General features: G+C 40.7%; 6 non-coding genes and 1 pseudogene across 6 annotated transcripts; all 7 read left to right on the top strand.

Annotated features, from left to right (window-relative positions):
• The first annotated feature begins 1,127 nt into the window (after nt 1-1,127).
• Nucleotides 1,128-6,709, top strand: LOC133442484 (tubulin alpha-1B chain-like; annotated as a pseudogene).
• Nucleotides 6,710-12,112: 5,403 nt separating this feature from the next.
• trnak-cuu (transfer RNA lysine (anticodon CUU)) lies at nt 12,113-12,185 on the top strand. Its single transcript has one exon. It is a non-coding gene; the product is annotated as a tRNA-Lys (tRNA).
• Nucleotides 12,186-13,177: 992 nt separating this feature from the next.
• Nucleotides 13,178-13,250, top strand: trnak-cuu (transfer RNA lysine (anticodon CUU)). Its single transcript has one exon. It is a non-coding gene; the product is annotated as a tRNA-Lys (tRNA).
• Nucleotides 13,251-14,251: 1,001 nt separating this feature from the next.
• Nucleotides 14,252-14,324, top strand: trnak-cuu (transfer RNA lysine (anticodon CUU)). Its single transcript has one exon. It is a non-coding gene; the product is annotated as a tRNA-Lys (tRNA).
• A 990-nt stretch (nt 14,325-15,314) lies between these two features.
• On the top strand, nt 15,315-15,387 carry trnak-cuu (transfer RNA lysine (anticodon CUU)). Its single transcript has one exon. It is a non-coding gene; the product is annotated as a tRNA-Lys (tRNA).
• Nucleotides 15,388-16,375: 988 nt separating this feature from the next.
• Nucleotides 16,376-16,448, top strand: trnak-cuu (transfer RNA lysine (anticodon CUU)). The gene has a single exon. It is a non-coding gene; the product is annotated as a tRNA-Lys (tRNA).
• A 992-nt stretch (nt 16,449-17,440) lies between these two features.
• trnak-cuu (transfer RNA lysine (anticodon CUU)) lies at nt 17,441-17,513 on the top strand. The gene has a single exon. It is a non-coding gene; the product is annotated as a tRNA-Lys (tRNA).
• Nucleotides 17,514-19,702: the final 2,189 nt, after the last annotated feature.

Below are 19,702 nucleotides of genomic sequence, written 5' to 3' on the forward strand. Positions count from 1 at the left end.
CCAACGACATCCTACCTCGTCACTGTCGAAGCCTATCAAATCAGAGGGATGGTAGATGTGGTAAAACATCTCCGGCTCTTGCAGATGAGGGTAAGCAGAAGTCTAAAGAAACCAAAAGAGGAAAGGACAGATCATTCAGAATGGTTTAGCTACATAGTTTGAACCGATACACTAAACAAAATACGCGTGTGAGAACCATCACATTGATGCAATGTTTTGGACTAAAAGAAGAGCATGAAGCTGTTGAAAACTACCATTTTCACATAAAGATGGAGCATTCCCCTCCAACTAAATGACTTTGCTGCACTCCTATCACATCTGTCTACACCCTTTACTAATACTCATGGTGGAGTTTAACTTTTATATGGACAATACAAACGACTCTGCTGTACATATGTGAGGTTAAACTAACTGGGATATTTTGTTTCTGGTTCTACCATCTGTACAAATAAATGGTGCACTCACGTCTACTGGTCCAGCCTGTGGAGCAGAGGTGGACGGCTGGGACTCGTCAGCAGTAGCACCCTGGCAGAGTCTTCTCCTTGGAGGCTCCGGAGCGTCGGAGCTGCTCTCCTCCTCCCTGGATCTCTGGAACAGGGACAAATAAAGCACAGTGTCCAAAACTTCACAACTTTTTCAATTAGACATTATGTAAATTAAACTGTATGATAGCTAATTGTACCATTATTTTGATCTAAATTACTTCCAAAAAGAAAGAAAGAAAAAATTGAGCACTGCATATATATGGGTGTGTGCATATATATATATACATATATATATATATATATATATATATATATATATATATATATATATATATATATATATATATATATATATATATATATATATATATATATATATATATATATATATATATATATATATATATATATATATATATATATATATATATTTATATAAAAGATGATCTTCAATAATACTGTAATTTGGTTCATGCAAACTAGCATTTAGCATAACTAATTAAATCAAATGTATCAAGCAGAATGCCTCTCAAGATTAAAGAGCAAAAGTCCGGTGTTTTACCTTTCTCTGACTCATACTGGTCTTCACTGGCAAAACGATGTGATCAGACAGGTGAACTGGCTTATCACAAATCTGTAATGATGACAAACACGCAAAGGGTGAGAAAACTTAATTCAGAAGACCTACATTCGACCATTTGATCAATTGAATCATTCTTTATACAGTACATTTCATTTAAATCATCTATCCTTTAGTAAATTTTATTTCTTTGCTGTATAAACATTTTAGCTTGAAAGATTTTCATTGACCTCTGATGCAAATCAGTTTTGAAAACTGCAGTCAGTGAGCTTGAATTCAAACAGGAGTCAATATCCAAACCCTCTTACTTCAAAACACTCAGTTGCAAAACAGAAATAATCATGTTTGCACCTTTACAAACATGCGTGAGCCACCCAGATATATGTGTAGTTATATTATTATTACCATTCAACAGTAGGTAACAGAGAGACAAATTCACTGTAAACATTATGTTAATGCTATTAGCCTACGTCCATGTATAAACTTGAACGTCATCCCGCTTTACCCTCTAACAATCCTAACACTTCCTTTAAAAATATGGTTATGTTGGAAATGAAAATTATTTGAAAGACATAACATTGTTTCAGGTAAAACTGTGTAGTTTAGCCTTATGTGTACTGTTTTTCTACAATAGAAAATTAAAAAAAGAGCCAGGATGATGTTAAAAGGCTGTGCACCCACACGAGTAGATTTGGATTGTTTCAGTTTTGTTTCTTAGCAACGCTTTCAAAAAAATACACAAACACACACTCTACACACTTCTATGGCAAAGTACTGAAATGAATAATCCATAAATTACATGAAAAATAAATGTGTAACAAGTTATTGAAAAAAAGCATGTAATACCCTAAACAAGAGTTGATTGAAAGTTAAATCTTTCATATTAACATCTTTGGATATGTGTAATTGTACTGTAAATGTACATGCCATGTATCAATGCTGGTAGTTAACGTGCTACTTTTTATTATTTAGCAACAAACTAAAAATGATTTGATAAAAAGTTCAAGTACTTTTATTCTTACATTTGGCGTGATGGACGATCATGAATAAGTGAATAACAGGTAGTTTTCTCTTGAAACTGTCTCAGGAGTTTTCAGAAACCACAAGTTAAGCACGTTCCTCTTGCACTCATAGAATGAAAAGGGCAGAATGGAGCATTTTCTGAAATATATAGATTCTCCTTAGCAACCGCAAAGGTCAACACAGCGAAAGTTCTACTGCTTCTGATTGGCTGTTTATTTTCCTTTGAATGTAAACAGGAATTTCATATATTTGACTTGATGTTGCATAGTAACATTGTATCTTCCTACAGATACCTAGAATGAACTTAACAGCATTTAAAGGAAAAAAAAGGCTGACATAATTACAATTGTCTCTCTTTAGTTGAGCACATGTATTGGTAATAATTTAGCTTATATTTTGCAATGTCAAATTTAAATAATTTAGATCATTGATTGTAAAAGTGACATTGTTTTAATATAATGTAATTGATTAAAGACAGCAAAAAACACATTTATAACACAAACATCCTTGACATTGTAAAGTAGAAAATGTATTTACACACATTTATAGACTGCACACCATCAAATCTAACAATTTTCACATTTATTTTCACATTGGAAACTAGAGTTATTTTGATTTTGGCTTTTTTGACACATTTTTTAAATAAATCATGTGACAGTGTAATATGTCATGGGTTCATCTGAGTTCATATGAGTTACTATTTACATAATGTTTAAATCTGGTAACAGCCAGACAGTAACAGAATAAAATCATATATGAATCATTTTTATTTTTGATGGTATTATAAAGGATAAGAAAATAAGGAAATTTGTCCAAAAACTGTGCTGAAAGCTTGTGGAAGCCTCAACTATATTCAATTAAATTCCTTCTTTGACCAGCTGGTGGCAGCAAATCATTATAGGAACACATGCTGCAGCTCTGCAAATGAAAACTACCATAACCCTGAAACCAAAGGGCTACCCTGCTTTACTCTTTCATGATCATAAAAGAGGAAATTCTTGTCTGATTTCTAATGGAAGCAGTTATTTATGTATTAACAATGCATTTATACTCAAAATAACATATATAAATTATATATATGTTACTTAAAGTACTTTAAGAAAGTGTATCAAGTAAGCATTTTTTAAATGTAACTAACGTATAACGTAACTAATGTGTAACTAACGTACTGCAATTAACGGCAAAGAAACAGCGACCAATCAGGTGAAAGAACGAACTTCCGGTTGTTGGCGAGTATAAATATCTCCGCCCAACGGTTCCAGTCACAGTTGCCATAGAGACGCTTTAACGTTAGTCTGCGTAGCCAAACTTTTATCTACTTGCCTTTTTTCCACCTTAAAACAGCAAACATGGTAAGTGTTTCTTAATTGTCAGGTTTATTTCGATTCAAAAGTTGAAACTTTCTCACCTCGTGTCAATTTCTTTGTTAAAATGCGTCATCAATTTTTCTTTGACATTATTGAGTCTGATAACGTAATGTAAAATTAAATTTCTCTGCTGTTAAACAGGGTTCGTGTTTGATACAGAGGTGCTTTTCTTTTCACGTATGTGCATTTTTTTAAACCAACGCCCAAAAGGCCGAAGCCTAAATTTCAGTTTAGTCATGAGAACTTTCCTATTGAAATGTATTACATTCACTTGAGAAAAAACAAATTGCTCTGTTTTTCTGAATTAACGATATAACATTTTAATGGAAAAAAAAATCTGCTGTTTTTCCTCACTCGGCGAGACGCCTTCAAAATAAAAGCACTAAATATCTGTCTGCTTAATACATAACAAATAAAAGCCTGGCTTTAAAGAACGTTAATGAGAAAACATAAAACACATTTATAGAAATACTCTACTCATTTTAAAGGCCATTTACATTATTAATTCATTAACGTTCTTTAAAGCCAGGCTTTTATTTTATTATGTATTAAGCAGACAGCTATTTAGTGCTTTTATTTTGAAGGCGTCTCGCCGAGACCTTGTAAACATCCAGCTTCGGACTTTAACGGTTAAAGTTTAACGGTTAAAGTTTAACGGCAGTACAAAGTGTGTCTTGATGCTAAAGTGAAGCCTAACTGACACAAAAAGCACCTGATGATAAAAACAAGGTTTGTTTTGTTTGCTACTCCAGCAGATCAGAATGGGCTTTCCGTCTGAACATCCGCAAAGTCCTGAGGTTTCTGCGCAAAGTCGACAAACTAATAACAAAACCATCGATATAACTTAAAGACAAGAGTATCTCCTAATGTTTCAAACCAAAATAAAACTGGATTAAACTGGACAGGAACATGTTTAATCCATGAAATCGAGCTCTCAAGTGAATGAAGCTTCTTGCAAGTTTTGAGGAAAAACAGCAGATTTATTTTTTAATTAAAATGTTATATCGTTAATTCAGAAAAACGGCAATTTTTAAAAATGTATTTTTAATTTTATTATTTTGTGTGTGTGTGTGTGTGTGTGTAATTTTTTTAGTTATTTTAATTTTTTGCGTATAATCTTTTAATTTCATACATTTTTATATAATGTATGTATATTTTTTCTTTTTATAGTAATTTAATTTTTTTGCGTATAATCTTTTAATTTTAATTTTTATATAATGTATAATTTTTCTTTTTATAGTAATTTAAATTTTTTGCGTATAATCTTTCAGTCTAAAGTGTTTCTCTTGTCTTCTCCTGAAATTCCCAGCGTGAGTGTATCTCGGTGCACGTGGGCCAGGCCGGTGTTCAGATTGGAAATGCATGCTGGGAGCTTTACTGCCTGAAGCACGGCATCCAGCCGGACGGACAGACCCGGAGTGACAAGACAGTCGGCGGAGGAGACGACTCCTTCAACACCTTCTTCAGTGAAACTGGAGCTGGAAAACACGTGCCGAGAGCCGTCTTTGTGGACCTGGAGCCCACCGTCATCGGTGATGATCAGTTCTGCTGCTTTTCAGTCTGAGCAGATCACATTTGAATGATTTGAAACTGCTGACCAGGGGGGAAAAGTAGGATCAAGTTCTTGTAGGAACTAACCCCTCCCCACGGGCCCAACCTCAGACACAAATTCAATTTTACAATTTTAAAATGACTATGAATTAAGACACAGAGCATAACTTATTGGAAAACATTTACAGAACAGAACAGAATTATTGTGAACAAATCTGAAGGATTGGTGGCCATCAATATGCATTGTCCCATCTAAATAATTATCTTTTTTTATTTATTTTTTTAATAATTTCCAGTGTGTGTGTGTGTGTGTGTGTGTGTGTGTGTGTGTGTGTGTGTGTGTGTGTGTGTGTGTTCTGGGACAGTAAAGTTTAACATTTTCAGGTCTTTGTCCCCCCTCTCTTTAAGATGAGGTGCGGTCGGGGACCTACCGTCAGCTGTTCCACCCCGAGCAGCTGATCACTGGCAAGGAGGATGCTGCCAACAACTACGCCCGCGGACACTACACCATCGGGAAAGAAATCATAGACCTGGTTCTGGACCGGATCAGGAAACTGGTGAGTTCCTCTCAAGTGGTTTTCACCTCCAAGGCATCGACTGTTTCCTCACGGTTTTCTCTGTGGACAGGCGGACCAGTGCACCGGCCTGCAGGGCTTCCTGGTGTTCCACAGCTTCGGCGGGGGCACCGGCTCTGGTTTCACCTCCCTGCTGATGGAGCGTCTGTCCGTGGACTACGGCAAGAAGTCCAAGCTGGAGTTCTCCATCTACCCGGCCCCCCAGGTCTCCACGGCGGTGGTGGAGCCGTACAACTCCATCCTGACCACCCACACCACCCTGGAGCACTCCGACTGTGCCTTCATGGTGGACAACGAGGCCATCTACGACATCTGCCGCAGGAACCTGGACATCGAGCGTCCCACCTACACCAACCTGAACCGGCTCATCAGTCAGATCGTGTCCTCCATCACCGCCTCCCTCCGCTTCGCCGGCGCCCTCAACGTGGATCTGACGGAGTTCCAGACCAACCTGGTGCCGTATCCCCGGATCCACTTCCCTCTGGCCACCTACGCCCCCGTCATCTCGGCGGAGAAGGCCTACCACGAGCAGCTGACCGTAGCCGAGATCACCAACGCCTGCTTCGAGCCGGCCAACCAGATGGTGAAGTGCGACCCTCGCCACGGCAAGTACATGGCCTGCTGCCTGCTGTACCGCGGAGACGTGGTGCCCAAAGACGTCAACGCCGCCATAGCAACCATCAAAACCAAGCGCAGCATCCAGTTCGTGGACTGGTGCCCCACCGGCTTCAAGGTGGGCATCAACTACCAGCCCCCCACCGTGGTTCCCGGGGGAGACCTGGCCAAGGTGCAGAGGGCTTTGTGCATGCTGAGCAACACCACCGCCATCGCCGAGGCCTGGGCTCGGCTCAACCACAAGTTTGACCTGATGTACGCCAAGCGGGCCTTCGTCCACTGGTACGTGGGGGAGGGGATGGAGGAGGGGGAGTTCTCCGAGGCCCGGGAGGACATGGCGGCTCTGGAGAAGGATTACGAGGAGGTGGGAGTTGACAGCGTTGATGATGGAGGAGAGGAAGAGGCAGGGGAATATTAAGACGTAAGCGGCAGCGTCGGAAAGGAGGACGAAAGAGGAGAATTAGATCCTTGAACATCCGTCAGCCAGTTCTCAAGTTTTGTGTTCATGACGGAAATGCAGTTGATGTTTGTTGAGTTCATAACGGAAATGCAGTTACGGTTTTCAATAAATGTATATGATTTGAACCACAGGCGAAGGTCCTCATTATTTTGATTGGTTTTGCTATGTGTAGTTATTATATAGATATACTGTATTTTACTCTGGGGACATTTTTTTAAATGCAAACTAAGAACTGAAAGAGAAAAAATATTTGCATGAGTTTAGTGCATTTTTTTCATTTTCATTTTTATATTTCTTTTTAACTGGCATTCATTTTTATACTTAACTAAAAAGGAAAGAATTGGTGTTCTCCAGGAGTTTTACTGGTTTAGAGTGGTAAGGCATATTGGTGTTCCCATTAAAGAACACGGATACAGATGTCCAGTTTAAGGTTGATGTTAGAGCCAATTTGTATTGTTGTGCTTCCCATTGAATGACAGGGGTGTGTGAATTGTAGTGCCATTTTTGCGCTGCAGGTGGTTTATGGAACCAGGGAATATGTTTTATAAAGGTGAGGCTGATCACCGTTTCCCTTTGGCTTCGCATGTTGCAGTTTTTGTTGGTATTGTTTTACTGATCTCATGCAAGTTATATAATATAAGTGCATGTAGTTCGTTGGTGACAAAGGAGCTTTTGTATACCAATAAATACCCCTTTTTTTGAGCATCATAAAGGATGTTTATGGACATTCATTCAAACAACTGGCATGCATGCGCAAGGAGACGCGTCATCTGTTTAAGGTTAATCAGGGACTCCATTATAAGTACACTACCACTTTGCTTGCAAGTAAACAACTTTACGTGCTCACTTAAGGTTTCGCGCGCGCGTAAAACTCATTCATATTCAGATTCATATATATAATAGTTAAAGGAGCTTGAGGCTCCTTTTAAGAAATGAGACTCTATAGCGCCACCCTTCACCACGACGGCCGTCGGGGGTACTGCAGCCAACAGTGAAGCCGGCACGGGAGAACGGGGAGAACGCACATGCAGCGTCATGTGACGTCACATCCACAGCCCAGCGCGGGAAATTCGGCGGCCGAATTGCAGAACATTTTGCAGCACACAGCCTGTTCAAGGCAAAGGAGAGATACACTAGAGGACTCATTCTTTTTGGTTTGGAACGCTTCATCTGACATTATTACTAGAAAACTTAAAACGTATACAAATTTTTTTCATAAATCCTGCCTCAATCCTGCCTCATGCTCCTTTAATATAACATTCATATATACTTGTGCAGTGGAACACAGGACACGCTCCTTTATAGCAGCTCCTGATTGTCACACCTGCCAAGCCTCCTGATTGCTGATGGGCAGCAGCTGCGAGGCTCCGTCCCAGCAGCTCCTGCAACAAGCAGAAAAAGAAAACACACACACACTACAGCACGTAACGCTCCGTTCTTGTTGGCCCAAACAAGATTACATTATATAATATTTGTATATACAAATATTATAATATTAATCCATCCATCCATCCATCGTCCGCCGCTTATCCGTTCCCGGGTCACGGGGGCAGCAGCCTCAGCAGGGATGCCCAGACTTCCTTCACCCCAGACACTTCCTCCAGCTCTTCCGAGGGGAGTCCGAGGCGTTCCCAGGCCAGTCAAAATTCGGGTTATTGCTAATATTCCGGTTACTGAAACATTCGGAATATTCAGTTTACATGCTTGAGCAAACAGGGTTATCCCTGTTTACATGGTAATTAATCATTCGGGATATCTGGATCAAACCACCGACGCACGGAGAACGTGATGACGCAATTCGCGTCACTTCCGCTTCTTCTTCTGGTTGCTTAGTTACGCGTGTTTTCTTGACAGCTGTCAGTTGTGAGTTGTGATTCCGTTGTCTGGACTAAAGGCTTGTTGACCAACCTCTGGAGTCGTGCTTCATCCTGCCACACAACAACAATTAACAGCAGCAGGGCATATAATGAACAGCCCAGTAGAAGTCGCCTTCTTTTGCGCTTTGGTGCTGGTTCTGACCCACCACCAGTACTTAACACAATTCCTCATAACCTTCTTCATTAATGGAAGGCGAGAACGTGAAGAAATGGCAAACGGAGCCGGAGCTTTGCCATCCATATCCACGCTACCCGTTTCCACCAGAGCACCCCGGACACTTTGGATGAAGGTGCGCAGTCAGGACTGGTGGGAACGGGTCGTAATGATGGAGTTCACCGACGCAGATTGGCGTGAGAATTTCCGTATGTCGCGTGGATCCTTTACTAAACTCTGCTCGATGATGGAGAAAGTGATGGAGCCCTGTGAAGTCACCGTTCGCACACCGGTGCCTCTAGGGATGCGCGTTGCAATCGTGCTATATAAACTAGCAAGTTGTGCAGAGTACCGTGTCATAGCCAATCAGTTCGGAGTGCACAAGAGTACCGTGAAGAAAATGGTGTACTTATTCTGCCACGGAATGGTCGATTCCGTCATCAAAAGCTTTATCAGAGCACCCACTTTGGAGGAGGCATGTACCATCGCAGGGAGGTTTGAACGGGCCCACTACATTCCTCAAATCATAGGTATTTATATTTTATATATTATATATTTTATATTTATATTTACTGCTGCTTTATTTATCTTTTGCCTTGATACTTTATGAGCAGTGTACTGTGTATGTAGGTATGTCTTCTGGACCCTGAATCTGTATTATTATTTTTTAATATAGGCTGTGTGGAGGGGACTCACATCCCTTGTTTGCCTCCCAGTGACGGCTGCAGGGACTTCATAAATAGGAAGGGATGGCCCTCCTATGTCCTCCAGGGAGTCTGTGATGACAAATACCGGTAAGCCTTTTACCATTACCAGCTTTAGATATTTAAGCTGATGTAAATTACTGTAAATGGTGTATCATATTGCTGCTAAACTCTTACACTGTAAGCTATAATAGAACTCTTTGCCTCCATTGAATGTATTACACTTTGATCATTTTGTCACAGCTTCTGGAGTGTGAGCTGCAAAATGCCTGGTTCTGCCCATGATGCCAACGTCCTCAAGCAGTCTGATCTGTTCCGTAATGCCCACCTCCTCCCAAAGGTAGGCTGTGCATGCAGACGGCATGTAAAAACTTCTGTTTGCTAAATGTTACTGGTATGTTACTTAATTTACATTAATCTTGTTAAACCAGAGTTTTTAAGCATGTCATGAAATGACAAGGTGTTATAACAAGATTTAGGACACTAATGGTGAAGCTTAACATTTCCAATAAGGTTTTAATATTCATATTCCAATATCCCATCTTAGAGAGCCGTGCTGCTCGAGGGGCAGGATGTGGATTTCTTTCTGCTAGGAGATCCTGCTTACCCGCTGATGCCTTGGCTCATGAAGGGCTATCTGCAATCTCCAAGACTGACACCACAGGAGGAATCATTTAATGTATATTTGAGTTCGGCTAGAACTTCTATTGAGATTGCATTTGGTAGACTTAAGTCTCGTTTCCGTGTTTTATTGAAGCGGAGCGATTTTCATTTCACTTTCACACCATACATGGTTGCTACATGTTGTGCTCTGCACAATTTTTGTGAGATGGAGAAGGAGCATGTCAATCCCAGATGGGCAGAGGATGCAGAATCTGTGGGAAGGCAGTTCCCACAGCCTGTGCCACAGGCCAGTATGACAACCATTGGTGCAGCCACAGCCATCAGACGGGCACTAACTGATTACCTTGCTGCACGTGTCCCACTCCGCAGGCGCTTATAGGACAGGAGGAGATGAGGGGAGAGAGAGAAGGGAACGTAGATGGATCTGAGCTGCTGATTTTTGTTAATTGTTATTGTAGTAGGCTTTTTTGAGGGCCTTCCAATGTTTATCTGCTTTTCTATTTTCTTTGTACTCCTTTTTCGACCATAACACATTTGCTATTATATTTATTAATTCTCATCTACTTTGTTTAAGATGGTACATTTATTATTTAGTGATTATTGTTCTTTTTAATTTAATTTAAATCTAGTGCAAATTTTACAGTAGAGGCTAAATTTGGAACAGTTGGAGAAATCTGTTGCATTTAACTTGCAACAGATGTTAAATGTATAAGCGAGTAAATGAGCCATGGATGATAAATACATCTCTATGTGACAACCATTTTCACAAAGATTGTCGCTCACTACTTATGAGAGACAAAGAGGAAGAGAGTATCTTAAAGTTTTGTTTACAATTTCTGATAGAAGTCCAATACAAATACATTTTCAAGTAACTTTTATTTAACGTTTGTACTGAAAATAAAATATTTTCACAAAAAAATAAGTTTCTTTGTTTTGTTTTTACAAATAAGGTACAAAAAATAACTTTTAGTTGCAGTAAAAATATGGAGCAACTTAAAATATATTCAAAAGGTATGAACAAATTGCTTTTGTAATTGTAATCAGGTGCAACATGTAAACAATGTTTAAAAAAAAAACAAACTTTCAAATGTAAAGAAAAGTGTCATATTAAAATATGTTACCAATTAACTAAGGAAATGTTTTATAATAAAAAATATAGTTCTTACAATAAACGTGCAACGTGTAAACAGCGTGTCCCAACAACCTAAACAGAGGTCATTTTTATGGGTTATGAGGCGGAGAGGAGAGGAGATTACAGCATAGACATATATAAAGGCTAGATGACTCGCCCGCGCTGCTGCCAATGCAGAGCGACGTCGTCACACGGCGGCCATCTTGCCACAGGAGATTTAGTACAATGGACATACATGACTGATACAAGTGAACAAAGGTCAATAGGATAAAAATGACTCCTCCACACACCAGTTGCCGTTGGCCTGCTAAAAAAGCTTTAATTGATGAAGTTTTTCTAAGATAAAACTGTGGATGTTCTGTTCACTCGTCAGTCCTGATCCAGAGGTCCTGCCTGTTAGACTCAGACCAGAGACCTTTTGCATTTGCGATGAACCGAATAACCACTACACTACAGAAACTGTGCAGCAGGTTATTGATCATGATTCCATTCATTCAATCATTTAGTTTCTATTCCCCCTTAATCTTATACAAAACTATCTAGACAGGTATGTAGAGACATAGATAGTGGGACATTTTCCACTAGCTAGCTATAGGCTAGCTTGAGGAGCATAGCATCCTGATAACCGCCAGGTCTACACAGATTTTGACGTACTCAAGCTGAACTTGAGATGCGCTCCAATTGTCTCATAATGCCAAGTGGACGAGAGTAGGTGACATCATCACCAGGTAGTTGGCTTCCAACTGCACCAACTCCTAAAAAATGGACACCTCCGAAATAGCCAATTTGTGAGCATCTACAATTACGAAAAAGTAGAAAATCACAAGTTTAGTCACATGTTGTCATTCACCTGTCTGGGTGGTGTCCAGAGGAGTCCAGACGGAAAACTGGTTTCTCTGAAACACTGATTAAACCTGACATTACAGACATTTTTCGATTATTGTTCGTATTTACTAGCATCTGAAGCCCGGCTAGCTCAGTCGGTAGAGCATGAGACTCTTAATCTCAGGGTCGTGGGTTCGAGCCCCACGTTGGGCGCTGAAGTCACATTTATGAAGTTTGTTTGAAGTGTAGAGTCCAGGTTGAAGGCTAGCAGGAAGGAATCCCCTCCACTGCTGTTCTGGTCACTGAGATGGATTTTACTCAGTGTGAGACTGGTGACATCATCAATGACATCACATGACTGATGACATTCCAGGGTTAGATTAAATAATTCGTAATTATGACAATGTTAGTATAGTGGGCAGTATCTGTGCCTGGGGTTCGATTCCCCAATGGAGAGACCAGCTATTTGGTACAATGGACATACATGACTGATACAAGTGAACAAAGGTCAATAGGATGAAAATGACTCCTCCACACACCAGTTGCCGTTGGCCTGCTAAAAAAGCTTTAATTGATGAAGTTTTTCTAAGATAAAATTGTGGATGTTCTGTTCACTCGTCAGTCCTGATCCAGAGGTCCAGCCTGTTAGACTCAGATCAGACACCTTTTGCATTTGCGATGAACCGAATAACCACTACACTACAGAAACTGTTATTGATCATGATTCAATTCATTCAATCATTTAGTTTCTATTCCCCCTTAATCTTATACAAAACCATCTAGACAGGTATGTAGAGACATAGATAGTGGGACATTTTCCACTAGCTAGCTATAGGCTAGCTTGAGGAGCATAGCATCCTGATAACCGCCAGGTCTACACAGATTTTGACATACTCAAGCTGAACTTGAGATGCGCTCCAATTGTCTCATAATGCCAAGTGGACGAGAGTAGGTGACATCATCACCAGGTAGTTGGCTTCCAACTGCACCAACTCCTAAAAAATGGACACCTCCGAAATAGCCAATTTGTGAGCATCTACAATTACGAAAAAGTAGAAAATCACAAGTTTAGTCACATGTTGTCATTCACCTGTCTGGGTGGTGTCCAGAGGAGTCCAGACGGAAAACTGGTTTCTCTGAAACATTGATTAAACCTGACATTACAAACACTTTTCGATTATTGTTCGTATTTACTAGCATCTGAAGCCCGGCTAACTCAGTCGGTAGAGCATGAGACTCTTAATCTCAGGGTCGTGGGTTAGAGCCCCACGTTGGGCGCTGAAGTCACATTTATGAAGTTTGTTTGAAGTGTATAGTCCAGGTTGAAGGCTAGCAGGAAGGAATCCCCTCCACTGCTGTTCTGGTCACTGAGATGGATTTTACTCAGTGTGAGACTGGTGACATCATCAATGACATCACATGACTGATGACATTCCAGGGTTAGATTAAATAATTCGTAATTATGACAATGTTAGTATAGAGGGCAGTATCTGTGCCTGGGGTTCGATTCCCCAATGGAGAGACCAGCTATTTGGTACAATGGACATACATGACTGATACAAGTGAACAAAGGTCAATAGGATGAAAATGACTCCTCCACACACCAGTTGCCGTTGGCCTGCTAAAAAAGCTTTAATTTATTAAGTTTTTCTAAGATAAAACTGTGGATGTTCTGTTCACTCGTCAGTCCTGATCCAGAGGTCCAGCCTGTTAAACTCAGACCAGACACCTTTTGCATTTGCGATGAACCGAATAACCACTACACTACAGAAACTGTGCAGCAGGTTATTGATCATGATTCAATTCATTCAATCATTTAGTTTCTATTCCCCCTTAATCTTATACAAAACAATCTAGACAGGTATGTAGAGACATAGATAGTGGGACATTTTCCACTAGCTAGCTATAGGCTAGCTTGAGGAGCATAGCATCCTGATAACCGCCAGGTCTACACAGATTTTGACGTACTCAAGCTGAACTTGAGATGCGCTCCAATTGTCTCATAATGCAAAGTGGACGAGAGTAGGTGACATCATCACCAGGTAGTTGGCTTCCAACTGCACCAACTCCTACAAAATGGACACCTCCGAAATAGCCAATTTGTGAGCATCTACAATTACGAAAAACTAGAAAATCACAAGTTTAGTCACATGTTGTCATTCACCTGTCTGGGTGGTGTCCAGAGGAGTCCAGACGGAAAACTGGTTTCTCTGAAACATTGATTAAACCTGACATTACAGACACTTTTCGATTATTGTTCGTATTTACTAGCATCTGAAGCCCGGCTAGCTCAGTCGGTAGAGCATGAGACTCTTAATCTCAGGGTCGTGGGTTCGAGCCCCACGTTGGGCACTGAAGTCACATTTATGAAGTTTGTTTGAAGTGTAGAGTCCAGGTTGAAGGCTAGCAGAAAGGAATCACCTCCACTGCTGTTCTGGTCACAGAGATGGATTTTACTCGGTGTGAGACTGGTGACATCATCAATGACATCACATGACCGATGACATTCCAGGGTTAGATTAAATAATTCGTAATTATGACAATGTTAGTATAGTGGGCAGTATCTGTGCCTGGGGTTCCATTCCCCAATGGAGAGACCAGCTATTTGGTACAATGGACATACATGACTGATACAAGTGAACAAAGGTCAATAGGATGAAAATGACTCCTCCACACACCAGTTGCCGTTGGTGCTAAAAAAGCTTTAATTGATGAAGTTTTTCTAAGATAAAACTGTGGATGTTCTGTTCACTCGTCAGTCCTGATCCAGAGGTCCAGCCTGTTAGACTCAGACCAGACACCTTTTGCATTTGCGATGAACCGAATAACCACTACACTACAGAAACTGTTATTGATCATGATTCAATTCATTCAATCATTTAGTTTCTATTCCCCCTTAATCTTATACAAAACCATCTAGACAGGTATGTAGAGACATAGATAGTGGGACATTTTCCACTAGCTAGCTATAGGCTAGCTTGAGGAGCATAGCATCCTGATAACCGCCAGGTCTACACAGATTTTGACGTACTCAAGCTGAACTTGAGATGCGCTCCAATTGTCTCATAATGCCAAGTGGACGAGAGTAGGTGACATCATCACCAGGTAGTTGGCTTCCAGCTGCACCAACTCCTAAAAAATGGACACCTCCGAAATAGCCAATTTGTGAGCATCTACAATTACGAAAAATTAGAAAATCACAAGTTTAGTCACATGTTGTCATTCACCTGTCTGGGTGGTGTCCAGAGGAGTCCAGACGGAAAACTGGTTTCTCTGAAACATTGATTAAACCTGACATTACAAACACTTTTCGATTATTGTTCGTATTTACTAGCATCTGAAGCCCGGCTAGCTCAGTCGGTAGAGCATGAGACTCTTAATCTCAGGGTCGTGGGTTCGAGCCCCACGTTGGGCGCTGAAGTCACATTTATGAAGTTTGTTTGAAGTGTGGAGTCCAGGTTGAAGGCTAGCAGAAAGGAATCACCTCCACTGCTGTTCTGGTCACTGAGATGGATTTTACTCGGTGTGAGACTGGTGACATCATCAATGACATCACATGACCGATGACATTCCAGGGTTAGATTAAATAATTCGTAATTATGACAATGTTAGTATAGTGGGCAGTATCTGTGCCTGGTGTTCGATTCCCCAATGGAGAGACCAGCTATTTGGTACAATGGACATACATGACTGATACAAGTGAACAAAGGTCAATAGGATAAAAATGACTCCTCCACACACCAGTTGCCGTTGGCCTGCTAAAAAAGCTTTAATTGATGAAGTTTTTCTAAGATAAAACTGTGGATGTTCTGTTCACTCGTCAGTCCTGATCCAGAGGTCCAGCCTGTTAGACTCAGACCAGACACCTTTTGCATTTGCGATGAACCGAATAACCACTACACTACAGAAACTGTTATTGATCATGATTCAATTCATTCAATCATTTAGTTTCTATTCCCCCTTAATCTTATACAAAACCATCTAGACAGGTATGTAGAGACATAGATAGTGGGACATTTTCCACTAGCTAGCTATAGGCTAGCTTGAGGAGCATAGCATCCTGATAACCTGTCTACACAGATTTTGACGTACTCAAGCTGAACTTGAGATGCGCTCCAATTGTCTCATAATGCCAAGTGGACGAGAGTAGGTGACATCATCACCAGGTAGTTGGCTTCCAACTGCACCAACTCCTAAAAAATGGACACCTCCGAAATAGCCAATTTGTGAGCATCTACAATTACGAAAAATTAGAAAATCACAAGTTTAGTCACATGTTGTCATTCACCTGTCTGGGTGGTGTCCAGAGGAGTCCAGACGGAAAACTGGTTTCTCTGAAACACTGATTAAACCTGACATTACAGACACTTTTCGATTATTGTTCGTATTTACTAGCATCTGAAGCCCGGCTAGCTCAGTCGGTAGAGCATGAGACTCTTAATCTCAGGGTCGTGGGTTCGAGCCCCACGTTGGGCGCTGAAGTCACATTTATGAAGTTTGTTTGAAGTGTAGAGTCCAAGTTGAAGGCTAGCAGAAAGGAATCACCTCCACTGCTGTTCTGGTCACTGAGATGGATTTTACTCGGTGTGAGACTGGTGACATCATCAATGACATCACATGACCGATGACATTCCAGGGTTAGATTAAATAATTCGTAATTATGACAATGTTAGTATAGTGGGCAGTATCTGTGCCTGGGGTTCGATTCCCCAATGGAGAGACCAGCTATTTGGTACAATGGACATACATGACTGATACAAGTGAACAAAGGTCAATAGGATGAAAATGACTCCTCCACACACCAGTTGCCGTTGGCCTGCTAAAAAAGCTTTAATTGATGAAGTTTTTCTAAGATAAAATTGTGGATGTTCTGTTCACTCGTCAGTCCTGATCCAGAGGTCCAGCCTGTTAGACTCAGACCAGACACCTTTTGCATTTGCGATGAACCGAATAACCACTACACTACAGAAACTGTTATTGATCATGATTCAATTCATTCAATCATTTAGTTTCTATTCCCCCTTAATCTTATACAAAACCATCTAGACAGGTATGTAGAGACATAGATAGTGGGACATTTTCCACTAGCTAGCTATAGGCTAGCTTGAGGAGCATAGCATCCTGATAACCGCCAGGTCTACACAGATTTTGACGTACTCAAGCTGAACTTGAGATGCGCTCCAATTGTCTCATAATGCCAAGTGGACGAGAGTAGGTGACATCATCACCAGGTAGTTGGCTTCCAACTGCACCAACTCCTAAAAAATGGACACCTCCGAAATAGCCAATTTGTGAGCATCTACAATTACGAAAAACTAGAAAATCACAAGTTTAGTCACATGTTGTCATTCACCTGTCTGGGTGGTGTCCAGAGGAGTCCAGACGGAAAACTGGTTTCTCTGAAACATTGATTAAACCTGACATTACAAACACTTTTCGATTATTTTTCGTATTTACTAGCATCTGAAGCCCGGCTAACTCAGTCGGTAGAGCATGAGACTCTTAATCTCAGGGTCGTGGGTTCGAGCCCCACGTTGGGCGCTGAAGTCACATTTATGAAGTTTGTTTGAAGTGTAGAGTCCAGGTTGAAGGCTAGCAGAAAGGAATCACCTCCACTGCTGTTCTGGTCACTGAGATGGATTTTACTCGGTGTGAGACTGGTGACATCATCAATGACATCACATGACTGATGACATTCCAGGGTTAGATTAAATAATTCGTAATTATGACAATGTTAGTATAGTGGGCAGTATCTGTGCCTGGGGCCTGTACTACGAAGCAAGTTCAACATATCCAGGATATCTTTTCCTTATCCAGATTCACTAACCCGGACAATTGCAATCACGCTAAGCGGTCACACGACGGTGGTTATCAACTCGGTATATCAACCCAGGTTTCTCCAATCTGGATATGAGCGCGTGCACATAAAAGGGGCAGTGTTTTCACCGCATGACCAATCGCAAGCATGGAGAAGTCCGCTGTCAGAGCCGCTTATTTCAGTAGCGAAGAGCAAACAATAATTTTACGGAAATATGATGAGTATAGGCATATAATACAGGCAAAAAGCAACACAGTTGCAGCTGCAAAATGCAGGAAAGACAGCTGGCAAAAGATCGCTGACTGTATAAATGCGTAAATTCATAGGGATATAAACATATATTTGAATATTCTGGGAATCTTAATCTTAAACTGTAAACCATGATCAGCAATATTAAAATAATAAAAGGCTTGCAATATTTCAGTTGATTTGTAATGAATCCAGAATGTATGACATTTTTTTTGTTTTTGTGTTTGCATTACAGAAAATCACAATATTCTAATTTTCTGAGACAGTCCTGTATATATTGGTTCTATAACTATTGTTGTTGACCGATAACTTGTGCTGATGCTGTACCAAAGAATTGGGTTTTTTTATTTATTTTATTTAATTTTTTCAGGAGGGGGGTATTTAGTTTTTTAAAGTGACTACTCAGAATGTTCGAGGGACGAAATTGGAAATCCCTTTTTTGCTATCCCCTTACAAATGCATCTTCTTTTTCATTTCTTCTTGATTTATTTATTTAATTGGTATTAGTTTTGGATTGACTGTACATCGGATTTTGGGTGATGATTTGTTTTATTTATTCATTGATTGATTTATTTTTTATTTTCTCCTCCACCTCTTTTTTCTTTTTTTCCTTTTTTTTTGGATCGTTCATACAGGTACTCATCAGGGAAAGCAAAGGGGTTTTGGTGGTCCCTGAATACGCGTTCTCTTCGGAGGGATCCTCTCACGATCCGCGCACCAAGCTCCACTTCACCAAGCTTCTCTTCGAAAGGGCATGTCATTTTCCAAGAGAGCTGATTGGTCAGTGGGCGGTGCTTTTACACCCGGCGATCTGTATCTCGAACATAACCTGCTCCGGAGCAGGTTAGCGGTTCAGCATAAGTTACCATGGCGATGTGCCCCGCTAAGAAGTGAACTACCGTCGTAGTCCTGAAAACCCAGGGTTAAACCTGAAGTTACCTCGCTAACCCCAAATCCCGCTTCGTAGTACAGGCCCCTGGGGTTCGATTCCCCAATGGAGAGACCAGCTATTTGGTACAATGGACATACATGACTGATACAAGTGAACAAAGGTCAATAGGATGAAAATGACTCCTCCACACACCAGTTGCCGTTGGCCTGCTAAAAAAGCTTTAATTGATGAAGTTTTTCTAAGATAAAATTGTGGATGTTCTGTTCACTCGTCAGTCCTGATCCAGAGGTCCAGCCTGTTAGACTCAGACCAGACACCTTTTGCATTTGCGATGAACCGAATAACCACTACACTACAGAAACTGTTATTGATCATGATTCAATTCATTCAATCATTTAGTTTCTATTCCCCCTTAATCTTATACAAAACCATCTAGACAGGTATGTAGAGACATAGATAGTGGGACATTTTCCACTAGCTAGCTATAGGCTAGCTTGAGGAGCATAGCATCCTGATAACCGCCAGGTCTACACAGATTTTGACGTACTCAAGCTGAACTTGAGATGCGCTCCAATTGTCTCATAATGCCAAGTGGACGAGAGTAGGTGACATCATCACCAGGTAGTTGGCTTCCAACTGCACCAACTCCTAAAAAATGGACACCTCCGAAATAGCCAATTTGTGAGCATCTACAATTACGAAAAACTAGAAAATCACAAGTTTAGTCACATGTTGTCATTCACCTGTCTGGGTGGTGTCCAGAGGAGTCCA

This window comes from Cololabis saira, chromosome 4 (assembly GCF_033807715.1).
Source record: "Cololabis saira isolate AMF1-May2022 chromosome 4, fColSai1.1, whole genome shotgun sequence".
Classification (NCBI taxonomy): Eukaryota; Metazoa; Chordata; class Actinopteri; order Beloniformes; family Belonidae; genus Cololabis; species Cololabis saira.